The sequence below is a fragment of the Macrobrachium rosenbergii genome, chromosome 48 (genome assembly GCF_040412425.1).
Source record: "Macrobrachium rosenbergii isolate ZJJX-2024 chromosome 48, ASM4041242v1, whole genome shotgun sequence".
Taxonomy (NCBI): domain Eukaryota; kingdom Metazoa; phylum Arthropoda; class Malacostraca; order Decapoda; family Palaemonidae; genus Macrobrachium; species Macrobrachium rosenbergii.
Genome location: NC_089788.1, coordinates 70,576,176 through 70,592,719, shown reverse-complemented (window position 1 = coordinate 70,592,719; position 16,544 = coordinate 70,576,176). Strand labels below are relative to the sequence as shown.

Below are 16,544 nucleotides of genomic sequence, written 5' to 3'. Positions count from 1 at the left end.
TCTCTCTCTCTCTCTCTCTCTCTCTCTCTCTCTCTCTCTCTCTCTCAAACACACGCACACCTATTAGATACAGTAAGAGAACTGTCCCGCAGCCGTATAGAAAGTTTTCCCATTCTTCATTTTTTTTTTGTGAACTTTTACTGTAGGGAGAGAGAGAGAGACTTTTTTTCCTACATTCACAGGAGAGGAGAGAAGAAAAAAATGGTTAAACTCTGCGGTGAGTTCACGCGACTTTCCCACCCTCCGGGAAGCGTTACGCAAGAGTCACGTGACTTGAGCTCTGACTGTTACCGGATTTTTTTTTTTTCTTTTTTCCTCCGTTCTCGAGGCTAGATTTTCGCATCGGTGCACAAGCGCGCTGTGTCCGCTGTATACCGGTACTTCCACTAGATATAACTTTATCTTACTAACGGATAGCGGACGGGGGCTCTCTCTGCATAGACTCAAAGGAGAAAGATGTAGGTAGAGCGAATTAGAGATGAACTCAAAGAAGAAAGATGTAGGCAGAGCGAATTAGAGATGGTTAGAATATTTTCCATATTCACATCTTTTTATTCCGAAACTTACGATGTGGAAGTTGCCAGGGATGGATTTAGCTGAAACACTGTTTAGCCACTACAATTATTTCCGTCAGACTCTAAAGTTGCCTCTCATCCTCAGTGTGATTATGTTATAATTCAGAGTATGAATATATTCGTAATAATCGCATTTCGTACTTTTAACAAATATCAACTCAAATAACATTTTCATACCCAGTAAATAATAAAAGAAAAAATTCATGGTAAATTACGGCGTGATTAAAATGTGCAGCGTGAAGTCTTTAATTGTTAAGAGAATTCGTTCGTTTAAGCTCTTAATTCCCCACTCCATCAACTTTTGAAGTCTAGTAATCAGCCGTCAGAAGTCCCCTTGAATACTAAGAAGTCTGGATGAAAGAGAAACTTTGGTGACAGAGAAATATAAGAGGAAAATAGTTTACCGAGAGGGAGGCTAAAGAAATAGACCATGCAGTATTGCCATAGAGACTTAGACGCTGAACTTCAGTACTTTTCTGAAGATAACCGAGAATTCTTCTTAAAATGTGTGAATGATACGTGAGCTAGGGCTAACTATTCGCACATGCAGCTGGAGAAACTGGCGAGAAGTTATTATCCTTTGAATATCATGGTAGTTGTTAAACCATGTGATTCTTAATCAGTCTCTAGAATTCTTCTTAAGTATGTGAATGATTCATGGTACTAGGCCTAACTAGTCCTATCTACGGCTGATGAGTTAATGTCCTTTGAATCTCATGAAAGTTATTATTCCATGTAATTCTTCATCAGTCTCTAGAATCGTTAAATGTGTGAATGATATATGGTGCTAGGCGTAACCAGTTGTGTTTACTGCTGAAGAAGCTATTCAGAAATGAATGTTCTTTGTAGCTCATGCTATATAGTTGTTATACCATGTAATTCTTAATCAGTCTAGAATCCTTCTTAGATATGTGAATGGTACATGGTACTAGACCTAATTATTATAGTCGTACATGCAACAGAAGTTGATGGCCTTTGCATCTCGTTATAATTGTTACACCGCGTAATTCTTAATCAGTCTCTCTCTCTCTCTCTCTCTCTCTCTCTCTCTCTCTCTCTCTCTCTCATATTTAATTAAGTGCATAATATTGAAATAGAAGGCCGTGACCTCTTCCAACCCACTTGAAGCCTGTTGAGTCATATGCTATTATGAAATCACCGTTGAATTCATGAACTCCTTTGAGTTGATGATCAGAGTGAGTAAAGAAAAACAGAATCGAGGTGAATTCGTAGAAACTCTGGAATTAAATTCTCGAAAGTTTTACTTTTACGTCACTGAGATTAACTTACATTGCACGCTTGACACAATTATGTCTGGTAACACTGGAGGTTAGTTTTAATTTAGCTACTGGTGTTTTTGAGACTTTCAGTTACAAGAGTTTGAATGTTTTTACAGATTGTTATATATATATATATATATATATATATATATATATATATATATATATGTATATATATATACGGCTTGTTTTAGTATATATGCCCCTAATAAAACAAATTATATATGTACACATAATATAAATGTGTGTATCTATATTATGTGTGTGCATGTATGTATATAGTATGTATTTATATATTTGTTATATTTTCTCTACATATACATACACATTCCTCTCTCTGTACGTTACATTGCATGCCTCTCAATACATGTGCCCATCAACAGCCCAAAAACTCAAAACCTACAAAAGACTTTATGAAACCGTCTTGAACCCAAATCTCAATTCAATCATCTCCAAAGATTCTTGGGTATCTTTCCTTCAACCCGGATTCTGTATCCACTTGCCAATTTTACCGTTGGAATGTACTTATTTAAAGGTGTACTTATCCCGAGTACTCTCGTATGCATCACGATACGGAGACGGTCTGCCAGTTTAAAAGCATAACGCATTTGTGTTGTTATTATTATTTTTATTATTATTATTATTATTATTATTATTAGTGAAGAAACCCACAATGGTGTAAGTCTAGTTATATAAGAGAAATATATATACAAAACGTTCTATATATATTTATAAATACAGCTGGACTACGCGTCTGGTCATTGTACGGATACTTGATAATGAGGACTGTTTGTCTAAGAAAGCTTGTAACTTTTTCTGAATAAATACTCCATTAGATACCATCCAGTTTGAATGAGGTCCTGTTAGTAATTCTACTAATGCACAGAACAATTGTGTATGCGATAAAGTTAATATATATATATATATATATATATATATATATATATATATATATATATATATATATATATATATATATACTATATATATATATATATATATATATATATATATATATATGTTTTATATATTTTTTTTAATATATGTGGATTTCTTCACCAGTCTAGTGACTCATGCTATTATGAGATTTTTGTGAATTATTACTATTGTTCAGAAGTTGAACCCTAATCATATGGTATAGGCCTAGAAGGGCCTTTGACTTGAAATTCAAGCTTCCAAAGGCTATGGCATTCGTTTGAAAGAAATTATAGACGATAAAAGGAAATACAGAAAGAAAGATGGCCCCCGTAAGGGTTTAGTGCCGTCGTTGCACCTCACGTGGTGCACTGTAGGCATTACTTGAAGGTGTTTGCGGTTTTCCCCTCGGCCCGTAACTGCACCCACTTTTTAGCCTTTTACTTTACCTCCATTCCCTCTTCCTTTCTTCAGTCGTGCTGTCCAGCCTCCCCAGATCTTCGTACATTATATTTTGTTTTCTGGATCTCCTTATCTTGCTGTCCAACCACTCTAACACGGTCTTTTCATCGTTTTAACCCCTGAATGGCCACAAGTGCCCCAGTTCTTGGCTTGACAGCTTAAGTTTCATGAAAATTAAAATAGGAAAGAAATGAATAGAAAACGGGATACAGGTTTATGAAGTTAATATCGCTAGAAGCAGATCAATATCGAAGTGGGTCGTGACAGGAGTGGGAGGTCAGATTAAAACAAAAAAGGAGTAGGGGCGTTGTAAAGCATAATCACGTATCCCATTACTGTAACTGACCTGGCAAGCAGTGGCAAGCATAATTTCATTGTAATGGGTTCTCTTTGCTTTTCAGTCTGGTGTCAGAATCTAGACTTACTCCGCCCCTTCTCATCTCTCTCTCTCTCTCTCTCTCTCTCTCTCTCTCTCTCTCTCTCTCTCTCTCTCTCTCTCTTGCTGCGTCATCTAAACCATTACCTCTAACCACTGGAGATGACGATACCATCTGACCTAATTTTAAGGCGTTGTGGTTTATCTGGGAAAAGATCCGAACTGTGATACAAAGAAGATTCATAATTACGCCTGGTTAGTTCGAAAGCCGGAAATAGCTCCCGGTATCTCCACACTGCCTACGTAACTTTCGCTCTAGCCCCTCGACCTTGACCTAGACTTGCGTGATGCGAGGACACTCCGTTTTCGAACGTGAGCGGAATTTTAACATTTTAGGGGAAATGGTTCGTCCTCCTTGCAATTCTACGAACGCAAATGAAGCTCCTTGTATTTTCACAGGGTCGAGAGAGTGGATTTTTTTCGAAGGATGTGCGTCGTACGAGATAATGCGCATTTGACGGTATTGTAATTGCTGTCCTCAACCTTGGTATGTGGACTGCATGAAATCGGAAGGATGTACATTTATGCAGACACTCCTTTTTAAAGGGAAAAGGCAGTTAGCTGGAAGAGTATGTCAGTACACGGGCGCTCACACAGATGCAATATATATATATATATATATATATATATATATATATATATATATATATATATATATATATATATATATATATATATATAGTATATGTGTGCGTGTGTGTGTGTGGGTGTCAGTTTGTGTTTCTGAAGGCTACAGAGAGAAAGCAAAATGCTAAATCACAGGCCCAGTTACCTTTTAACTGTTAGATTCTCTCCCCTTTCTTTTTAAAACCGTAATAATCAGCTTCCTTAAAAGGCCAAAACGAAAACATAAAATGTTAATCTGCGTCATTCATCGGTAAAGCCCAGCCTACGAGGGACACCCACCCAGACAGTGTCACGAAATTCACCAGAAAAAAAAAAAGAGCTGATCACCCGCCATCGACGTCAGATCTCATCATTTCCTCTGGCCGTGAGCGTCGTGAGTGAATGAGCGAGTGAGTAAGGGAATGAGTACTCGTTAGACTCACCTCTGGTGTAATATCCCCCTTCCCGAGTATAGGAATCCTTTCGAGTAAGATTTCCCGTAAAGGGGTTTTCGTGAATGATTAAGGCCAGGGCGGTGGGAATGCCTGCTCTACGGAGGCGTTTGTTTACTATAATATATATATATATATATATATATATATATATATATATATATATATATATATATATATATATATATATATATATATATATATATATATATATATATATATATATATATATATATATATATATATATATATATATATATATATATATATATACACTGTATATATATATATACATACATATATATATATATATATATATATATATATATATATATATATATATGTATATATATATTTATATATATGTGTATATATATATATATATATTTATATAATATATGTGTATATGTATATATATATATATATATATATATATATATATAAAAAGAGAGAGAGAGAGAAATGAAAAGACGAAGCCAAACGGTTTTATACATAAGGAAAATCTGCGACAAATTTAACCCAGTGATTCATGCTTTCCACTTGGGCGAGTTCTCTCTCTCTCTCTCTCTCTCTCTCTCTCTCTCTCTCTCTCTCTCTCTCTCTCTAAACAACATCATGTCACCTCCGTTTCCCCCACTTGAAGGATTATAGTAGACGTCAGTCCTTTTCGCCAGAGGCTTGCGACTCAGAGGAAGTTTACAGACGCAAGTGGAAATTGTAACAGATGATTAGTGCGCGCGCGCGCGCGCGTGTGTGTATGTTTGCGCCCGCGCAAGTGTTTGTTTGTCCAGTGATTTTTCTTTGGAATTATACAGGGACGGGACGAAATTTCACAATCTGGCGTTTCTGACTGTGTACAGACGTTAGGATGACTCATGTGTTATTGAGTCTTTTCATGAATTATAAGTCATTTCTGAAAAGATTTAGATAGTTTTGCGTTTCGTTAACTGCTTTGAGTTAGTTTCATGGTCCTTTAAACCTCCGATGCTCTTATGATTCTTAGATGATTTATACATTCCTAGGATAGGTTAATGTTCAACAAAGCTCGAAGCAGTCTGCTTATATCATGTAAATAACATTTCCTCAATGCTTTGGTTAGTCATATGTGTATTGAATAATTTAAAATATTTTTGCCAAATTAACTATATCTAATTAGGCCCACTTTGACAGTTTCATGTTTCTTAAGCAACTTTTTAAATAACTTGGATCATTATGGACTTCAAGTATGAATTTTTAATACTTGACAGTCATATGACTCAAATATAAAATATTTGTGTCAATTATGCAGGTTTACAATACAACAGACATTCACATTACCCGTAAATATTCTCAACCTGACTCCTGCAGACTGTCTAAGAAATATTAATCACTTATTTATTCATATATTCACTCGTACGCTTTCTCTTCGCGTACGTGCGCGCAGCTAATAACATTTATTTGCATATATATGTTTATATGCAGCGCTTATTTATACAGTGGTTAAAGAACTTTTGAAGTGAAATCTGAAACGGCAGAGGGAGGCCAGTTTTAATTATTTGTTTATCCATTTATTTTATTTTATACTCCTGTGTTCATTAAACATGCTTCCAATTCATTCACATTATTTATGTTTTTAGTTATTTTTCTTATCATTTATCTTTATGTGGGTTCATTCTGCATTTGCCTGTTTGTGATAATTATTGCGGTGATAAATACCATACTTCTAAAAAATTAGAAAGATATTTTTATTATAAATAAAAAATCAGAAAGACATGTTTTTATTATAATAAATAACAAAAAATTAGAAAGATATTTTTATTATTATAAATAAAAAAATTAGAAAGACTTTTTTTATTATTATAAATAAAAAAATTAGAAAGATATAATTTTTATTATTATAAATAAAAAATTAGGAAGACATATTTTTATTATTATAAATAAAAAATTAGAAAGACATTTTTATTATTATAAATAAAAAAATTAGAAAGATAATTTTATTATTGTAAATTAAAAATATAGAAAGATATATTCTTATTATTATAAATAAAAAAAATTAGAAAGACATTTTTATTATTATAAATAAGAATATTAGAAAGACATATTTTTATTATTATCAATAAAAAAAATTGAAAGACATATTTTTATTATTATAAATAAACATTTGCAAAGGTATTTCAGTAAATCGTCGAATAATCTGAACGTTCGATAAAGAAGTTAGTCCCAAGAAGAAGGCCACGGAAATTATATCATACGTTTAGAGAAAAATATGAAATTTAGAAGGAAATAAAGGAACAAATCAGCTAAATAGCAATTTATTTTTTAAGTGGAATTTTAGTTCTAGAACATGTTTTCTCCCGTGGTCTAAAGGTAATAATTTTAGTCAAATTGAACAACCTTTTTTTCATTTCATATTTATTTTAAGGAATGGCTTTCAACCATGTTCTCACATAGATTTTATTTCTTGTTTTGGTTTACAAAGGTCACAAAAGAATAAATGATATTCGATTAAAATAAATACAACTCTATGATACTCGTATGTTTAAATGCCCCCAGATTTTGACTTTTAAACAGAAGGATATTCAAGGCGCGAAAATATTAACCATATAAATTATAAATGCCTCCCTCGTGTTACATAACTACGTAAGAGAATTTGCCCTAAAATTATGCACATGCATGTACGTATGTGTGTCTGCTTGCATGCACGCATAAGCATGTTTGTTGATACTAATAAGCAAACATCAACAATGAGCTATATTCTGAAGGAGAAAACTTGGCGCAGCTTGACGGGTTAGCCAAGATTTTCGGGGCGTGTCCGTGCACGGTGGTTCTAATAATGCATGTAAGCGCACGAGTGTGTACATGCAGTATTTTTGTTTGTGTTTTATTGGAAGATGTGTTATTGAGATGATAAAATCTCGTTAAAATGTTCAGTTACTGAATAAACAACAATAATAAATAATTAATTTTATCATACTGCGTAAACTGAGCAAAAGTGCTATTCAGTTCAGCCATGACATTATTAACAATGAAAAAAAAATGAATTAAAACGGAAATTGCACGCGGAGCCAAAAGCGGAGATGACATAAGTCTAAGGCGGGAAGACTGCGTACGATCTGGGCTGGGCGATCTACTGTGTATGCGGTGCCCTAGGGTACCGGGACAACCATATAAATACCCTGGTAACTTTGCGGAGGGCGGTCAGTCTGGCATTGTGTCGTGGAGAGGCAGGTGGCTGTGCCCTCTGAACAAACCTTGTGTAACGCCTTCCCTTCGTCCTCTGTTTAACAGTGAAGGTTCGTATTTTGCATCGTCAGGAGTTTTTCAATCACTTCTCGCTTATTTATTTATATATTCTAGCCTCTTCTTCGTTTGGTTCACTTGGAAGAATCCCATACAGGGAGAAACTCTGCAGTTCTGAGGTGCGTCACCCTTTTTGTCGCCAATTTGTACTTCCGAATGTTTCTTGCGTCGCGGATCTTATCTCCCAATTTGTCATTCTTTTTTTCATTTTCTTTGATAAAAAGCTAAATATTACACTCCTTTGGAGACATAAATCTTGAAGCAGCTTAGAATACCCGTTGATATGCAAACACGCTTACCCTCAGGTGAGAAGGAGCCGGCTTCGGGAGAAAGGGGCGTAGTCATGTCTTGTCTAAATCCGCGCCGTTGTCAACAAGCAAACCATGATGCGAATTGCTCAGGTTATTGTGCGAAGGCTTTTCCTTTGCAGCATCTCACCGCAGACGCATGATTCACTCGAGCAACTGCCGTTGAATATTGCTTATAAGGGGCGTTGTTGTCCAGTGTTGCATATAAAGTCGGGAAGGCTGGGCGTTGATGGGCGTAACCTTTAGACCCACCCATTCGTGTAGGCCTATGTGCTGTAGCATCGTCCTTCCACCGGCTTGACAAAGTCAATAGCGCATGTACTTTCTTTAAATATTCCCCATTTTTTATAACTCAGAATATATTAATGAAACAGGAGAAAAGGTAATAAGTATGAAAAAAAGAATACTATAGACATACGAAGGAGAAATGCTATTATCAGCAGCTCACGAACTCCTTGAGAGCTCTCAAGAAGCTTTATGGACATTTAACGCACGCCAGTGCATGCACTAGACTCATCCGCTCATACCTTGTCGCCAATGCAAGCGCTTACATCACCCTCTCTAGAGAGAAAGAGAGAGAGAGAGGGAGGGGGGCGGTGAGGGAGAATCTCATGAATGCCTCTTCAGATAGACAGGGCTCCAATTATCCCGTCAATTCGAAGTCGTGCAAAAGAAGGCGACACTTGTAACTTCTTCTCCAGTCATGAAATCTATTTGGTGGTGAGAGAACCTTTCATCATGCAAATTACGGGTTAATTCTGCAGCCTCGGAAGGTCAGTTTTAACTGTGACTCTCTCTCTCTCTCTCTCTCTCTCTCTCTCTCTCTCTCTCTCTCTCTCTCTCTCATATACATATAGAAGTGTGTGTTCACACTTTACAATATGAAAACACTTGACGATAGAAGCATATTTTGAAGACAACTATTCATGTGGCAACTGACTCCTTACATTTTATGTCATAACTAAATGTCACTCTTATTCGTTTGCATCATTTTAACGATCAGTAGGTCTAACAACCATGTCATCTATAATACAAAACTGATACCTAGCTACTCAATAACATAGACTTTGTAATAATCCCCAATCAGTTGCAAATGCCCAACGCTTTTGGCAATAATGTATCTCTTATAAGGAAGAATAATTGGTATCAGATACTTGACTGCATTGAACTGCAGATTTATGGCGCTAGTAAGAATTATCGACTTATATGCAGCCGGTTAGCCTCAATGCAGACAAGTCTGGTCGGTCTACCTGAAGCAATATTCCCATAAACAAACCTGTTTGTATGCGCAATCTCTCTCTCTCTCTCTGCAAGACTGGTTTGTTGACTTGTGGCCTGTTTTAGTCTGTATTCAAGAGGTCTGGTTAATGGTTGTTCATGCATACGACATCAGCATTTACTCGCCTTTTTGGGACTAGGCTGGTACCTCAGAGGCTGGCAGTCAACGCGCCTCTTTCACTGGCTGTTAGAAAGGTACACACATAGAGGCAGTTAACACTTGCGCACATGTTAACAGAGCCTTACATAAACACCTGTCCGAAGCTTCAAAACAAAGGAAAACAAAGAATGTAAACACGGCCACCTTTTGAGCTTAACATCTACAGATGAATGGAAGAATGCACGGGTAGAGGAGTCGGCAAACAAACAGTAGAAAAAGAGAAGAGAGCGCTTCCAGAGACAGTCAACCCATACTCCTCCGCCCTCCCCACCCTCCCGCCCGTCATCCCCCTCCCCCCACCTCTTTTCTCACCCCACGTCTAGCCCTTTCTTCCTCTCTTCATCAGGCCGGCCGGCAACGCAGGTGACCTTGGCAATGAACGGGCCGGTCCTCTCTCTCTCTCTCTCTCTCTCTCTCTCTCTCTCTCTCTCTCTCTCTCTCTCTCTCTCTCTCTCGGCAAGGTGAAGAGGTAGGCGTGCATGCGAGGGATGGTGGTTTAGGGAGCTAAGCTAGGCTGAAATGGCAAAAGAAAAAAAAGATTCAATTAGCAACAAGTGTATGTTGTGATGTTTTCGTACGTGGATTTGGCAGGCTGTCAAAATTGGGACTTGGCCATTGTATGCGGTGGTGACTGTCATTGAGAAAATCCTTTCTTGTCCGAGAGTGGGTGTCTCCCACAAATAGAAATTACGTCTGTAACTAATGAATAACAATGGAGGCCTTTTGTTACAAAACTTAATGTTCACTTATAATTCATGTTATATTATTTTTTGTATTATTATTATTACGTGACGTATACATACATACATATATATATATATATATATATATATATATATATATATATATATATATATATATATATATATATATATAATATTGTAAGTATTAGAGTAAGGTTCACTAAACTGTACTTATCAAGTCATCAATAGTTACAAGGACAAATCTACTGACATTCCATACCTGTGATGATGTAATTATGGTGGAAGATATTGAGCTGCAAATTTAGACGCTGAATTTTCTTAACAAAAGTAATACGCGTAACATCAGCAGCAGTAATGATTTTTATAATAAATGTTCCATAATAACAAAGTCAAAAGCAGCAACTGCTACGTGTATTATGGACGAAGTCAATAATATCATAGAGTCAAGACGTAAGATTTAATATAATAATATAATTATTAATATTCGATAAATATCAAGGCTAAAACAAGTCATGTTTCCACTTCCTGTTTCTGCCAGAGTATGTGTAATATAATCTTTATAGTCGAATAGACTTAATGCATAAAGAATGTATCCTAAAAGTAATTAGTTTCACCCTCGTTCAAGATAAGTAGCATTTGACAGCTGCATCAGTTGGAAGCGCTCAGTGAATTAATTGTTCCTAAAATAAGTCTGTTGGCTGAGAGAAAGGGAGGGAGAGACAGATAGATATTCATAGACTAACGATAAGGGAAAGCCCGCTTAGAGGGGTTAGTGCCGTCAGTGCACCTCATGCGGTGCACTGTAGGCATTGCTTAAGGTTCTTTGCAGCGTGCCTTCGGTCCCTAGCTGCAACCCCTTTCGTTCCTTTCACTGTACCTCCTTTCATATTCTCTTTCTTCCATCTTACTTTTCACCCTCTCCTAACAGTTGATTCATAGTGCAATTGCTTTGAGGTTTTCCTCCTGCCACACCTTTTTTCAAACGTCTGTCAGTTTCCGTTTCAGCGCTGAATGACCTCACAGGTCCCAGTGCTTGGCCTGTGGCCTAAGTTCTATATTCAGTTCAATTCAATTCAACGATAAGGGAAAGTATTCTTTATTAATTATAAATGAGAAATCCTGTTTCAAATTTATTTTTTATTCTAAGCTGTAAGAGAGAGAGTTTGGGTCATTTTGGCTTTTTTGGAAGTGAATGTGAAAATCATCGTACATTTTCTTTGTTCTATTTTATTATTTATGATAATACAATAATTTTTTTCGTTGAGATATCATGGAGGCTTCAGTAATTTAATACGTTTTAATTCAGATAGAAACACCAAACGTATTTCAACACTGGGAAAGCATGGCAAGGTATAATATGCAAGAGAGAGAAAAAATCAGTTAATAGCTTAATTAGAACAGAGCAAAGGTGATAAAAATATTTAGCGCGGAAATTTCATAAACGTAATTAACCTTCTTTTTTTTATCTTATTAAAATTTTAATCTCACGGTCAATGGTTTAGGTTTTTACCGTGTTGGAGAAATATTGCCATAATTTCATCGCATAAATTCATATTTTTTTAACAGGTTTTTTCTTGTTGGTATATTTATGTATGTGTAAGTAAATTCTTTATATATATATATATATATATATATATATATATATATATATATATATATATATATATATATATATATATATATATATATATATATGTAATATCATACATACATACTTATATACATATACTGTATATATGTATATAAGTATGTATGTATGATGTATATATATATACATAGAATTTATTTACACATACATAAATATATAAACATATATATATATATATATATATATATATATATATATATATATTGTGTGTGTTTGTGAGCTCATACGATTTTCAAATACAGTATATATAATTCATAAATATTCAGCGAAAAATGTTCGACCGTCGAGTTTGCTTTGCATAATATTAAATACTTTCACAAACATCAGATGTTAGGATGCTGCTGTCGGGACAGAAGACCTCACGCTGAGTGGCAAACATCATCACACTTTTTTTTTTTTTTTTTTTTTTTTTGTCCTCTTTTCGATGACTGATTTTAGTTTAACATATTACTGTTATATTCTTATTACCTAGATGCATGAATTAATCATTATTTACCATTATTATTTTATAGTTTTATTTGTAGTTTATCTTTTCAATTCAAATGGCAAATACCATGGAATAGGACCTGACCTCAAGTTACCTATAGTCTTGAATGTGTCTTCCTCGTCTGAGAATATCATCCCGGCGTAACCGACTTAAATCTTGCTCTGTTTTGGATCGGATGGCGACGTGCTGTCTTCATGAATTAGTTCTTTCCCCGCCATTTCTCACTTGATTATCTCGTAACTTTGTAAGAGACAGTTTCTAAGAATTGCGGAGCGAAACGCACGCACATACACAAACACACTCACACGCACACACAAACGCTCACGAACTAGTTTCCGGTGCGGAGAGTCCTGGCAAGGCTTAAATGCCCCACCATTAGTATTATTATCGCCATGTGTGGGGTTTGGTCGTAGATAAAGAGAGCGCAGACCTTTTTAACTTTCTATAAAAGAAGAGTTTTTTTCTCTGCCGCTCTGTAAGGTGCTAATGAGCTTGTGGGATTATCAAACGTTTTAATCTTGATTGAGGATGGAGTTAATGGATTTTATCTATGCTAATGTTATTTTTATTTTTTCCTTAAATAGAAAGGTTTCATTCTTGTTGACATTTGCCTTTAAAAGTTCCAAGGTAATATATAAGGTCTAATTAATTAGTCCGCCGACACTCGCTTTATATGAGTTTTTTAAATTTAACTTTATAATACTTACATTTATTGAGGATAAAGTTAGCCTTTACTCATCTGTTATAATTTCCGGTTCTTTTATTTCTTTTAATATACAACCTCTCACTCTGCGTTTTGTTCTTGTCAGAATATGTCATTTTATAATGTTGTCATTTGCAGCGGCATAAGCCCTTTCAACTTTTCATTAAAACAGTATCACTTTGAATTTCCCCCCACGGTCTGTTACCTTAAGCATTTATGTCCAAAGCTATCTAAGTTTCGCAAAAACTTTATGCCTTAATACACCACTTATTTTAATTGGTAACAGATCCCCTCCTTAATAAGTCAGAAAATCGAGCACAATTAATAAATATTAATCCAGCATCGCATTACTCCTCATAATGTAAAAGTTAATCTCGACGCCCTCCCGTCCTCGCTCTCTGAACTCGCAACAAGTAAATACAAGTGCTCTTTCAATTTGCAACAGGTAAAAACCTCCGCTCTCTCGCCCCCCTGTTTTCTCGTTTCTCTTTGAAGACATTCCATTGATGTTAAAATGAGCGAGGCGCGTCTCAGCGTTGTAAAATGGGTCTTTAGAGAAAGATTCGTTTCATTAACGTTTCTCGCAACTTTTCCCGCGACAGAATGTTCCCTCCTGACGTGTTTACAAGATTATACAAACGGCTGAGATCTCTAATCTAGAATGTTTCCTGCCGGGGAAGAAATTTGGAACGGGTTCCCCGAGGATGTCGTGCAGTCGGAATCTCAAGAGTTCAAGCGAAGATGCAGTGCAACGCATTGCTACCCTAAAGCGATTCTCCTTTTATTTTATACTTTTCTTATGTTTTTATCTATTTATTTATTAATTTTGTCATTTATTTTTTCTTTTGTAATAACTGGTCTGTTGTTTCTGCATTGCATATTATCTTCTGTTACTTCTTTCAAATGAAAACCTTGTTCTTTGGAAGCTTGAATTTCAAGTCAGTGGGCCCCTGTGGGTTTGTTCCATATGAATTGGGCTCATCTTCTTAATAATAATAATAAAGTTTTATTTCTATATATATGTATATATATTATATATATATATATATATATATATATATATATATATATATATATATATATATATATATATATATATATATATAAAGAGAGAGAGATAGAGAGAGAGAGAGAGAGAGAGAGAGAGAGAATGGGCAGGAAGGAGAAGACACATATATCAAGACCTATCAATAGGAACGGAGCCAACATTCCCAGACCGTAACATCTCTTTGCATCACGCAAAAGGATGATGTGTTGACGCCACATCTCGAAGCATAGTCGGGTGGCAGCCAAAAAAGGTTTAACATGAGATCTTCTCCCTCTTCTTATTTCTTCTTCTAATACTTTTATTTACTTTCCTTTTTCTTCTCCTTTCCGAGAAGTCCGTTTCTGGGACTTATTGTACAGACGAAACTTTGATGGAAGTCTCTCTCTCTCTCTCTCTCTCTCTCTCTCTCTCTCTCTCTCTCTCTCTCTCTCTCTCTCTCTCTCTCTCTCTCCAGATCGGGGTTCCTTTAGCATGCGAACAACCTCTCAATACGTTCAGTTATATTTTGCACCGCGTTCTTGCGTGTTCGGGAATTTTAATCATGCGAAAACATTTTAAAACAAGGAATTAACTTTGCATCTCATTTTTGTGTGAATTCTAACATATGCTTTAAGGAAAAGCGAGCTTACGAAAGGACCTGCCCAGAAAAGAAGTTAATTCACCTCATTGTATTATTAAGATTATTTGAATCAATAAAACGAAATTTAACTGAGCCTTTTTTTCAGAAGAAGCAGAATGTAACTCTGCTCTATATATTATGAAGATTAAAATTTATAAGACAAAGAAGAACCATACATTACGAAAACCGACGAAAACGAAATAAAAGAGAGAATATCTTTCGGTCTCCCATACATTGACCTTTTCCATCCTTGTTGCTGAGGTTACTCGGTCGACATTCGCAAGCCAGATGCCGGCATAAGCTGTCCGTCAACTTCAATCACAACCCATTTGGTTGAACTATCACTATCACTCATGCATAATGAGGGTTGAGGTCGAGCAGCCAAGAAAAAGGTCGGTAATGGGCTCCTTCCTCCTGGAGAGAGAGAGAGAGAGAGAGAGAGAGAGAGAGAGAGAGAGAGAGAGAGAGAAAGAACGATTCCGTAAAAACATTTTCGTCAGTGGTTGAGGGACTCAACGATTCATCGAAACAAATGCATGATAATTTTGAGAGAGAGGAAATAACCGATAATCAGGATTGACTTCGTACAAGCCATTCCATTTTTATGACTTAGTGATAGCATACCTGACTGCAACCCACAACAGCTGACTTACTTTAATGGACGTCATTCAAAGCTTATGTCACCAGAGGTATGACGGGATTAGCGGAACGAACCATATCGTTCCTTCTCCCGTGGGATCGAACCAGGAACCTGGCTTCAAGTGAGATGACGACAATACGGTTTCAAACAAATCTCTTAGGATTTTCCCCACCGTTCTTCAGCGACAAACTCCCGTAGGGAGGTACAGTAGAACCGTCAGTGGACTTTCGCTTCGTTATGTACTGTAGGCATTACTTAAGGTTCTTTGCAGCGTCCCTTCGGCCCCTAGCTGCAACCCCTTTCATTTCTTTTACTGTACCTCCGTTCGTATTCTTTTCCTTCCATCTTACTTCCCACCCTCTCCTAACAGTTATTTCAGTGCAGCTGCGAGGTTTTCTTCCTGTTACACCTCCGTAACCTTTTACCCTCAATTTTCCTTTCAGCGCAGAATGACTTCATAGGCCTAAATTGTATATTCTATTGTATTCTATCCAGCGACAAACCTAAATTAACTCGTCGGAGGGAAGACAAGGACTTCGAAAGCGACAACCATCGCCGTTTCAGATCAAAGTGGAAAATCCCGAAGGATTTAAACGCCCTCCTTGTACTGTGCTGTCTCAGAGCGGGTTTCTCTGAACGACAATAATATACTATACACCCAACAACGTCTTGTTAAAGAAGTCACGAAAATAGACCCACTGTTTACTGGTATCTTTGAACCTGCAGTTGCTTGTGAGGAATGAGGAAGGAGGGAGATGTTTATTCTTAACTTGATATCTTGTTAGAATTTTTTTTTAACGAGGGAAATGTCTTCCTAAGATAGTATCTTGATGGTTTTCTTTTTTTTTTTTCTTTTGGCTACTGAAGTAGTTAGCGAGGAATTCCTTTGAATTTCCTGTACGAAGAAGAGAGAGAGAGAGAGAAAAAAGGAGATTAAAATTCTT

The 16,544-nt window shown here is 36.1% G+C and overlaps 1 protein-coding gene across 5 annotated transcripts in view; it reads left to right on the top strand.

The window, feature by feature from the left end:
- The window catches only part of LOC136831516 (hemocyte protein-glutamine gamma-glutamyltransferase-like), an 87,441-nt gene that overhangs the window by 55,257 nt on the left and 15,640 nt on the right, over positions 1–16,544 (top strand). The window contains exon 1 of one of the 5 annotated variants that reach the window (XM_067092068.1): positions 7,862–7,998. The exons of 3 other annotated variants lie outside the window; for them this stretch is intronic. The gene's annotated coding sequence lies outside the window, so the exon portion shown is untranslated. Of the gene's footprint in view, positions 1–7,861; positions 7,999–8,932; positions 9,087–16,544 lie in introns of those variants that run through there. One more of the 5 variants, XM_067092070.1, reaches the window with a different exon arrangement.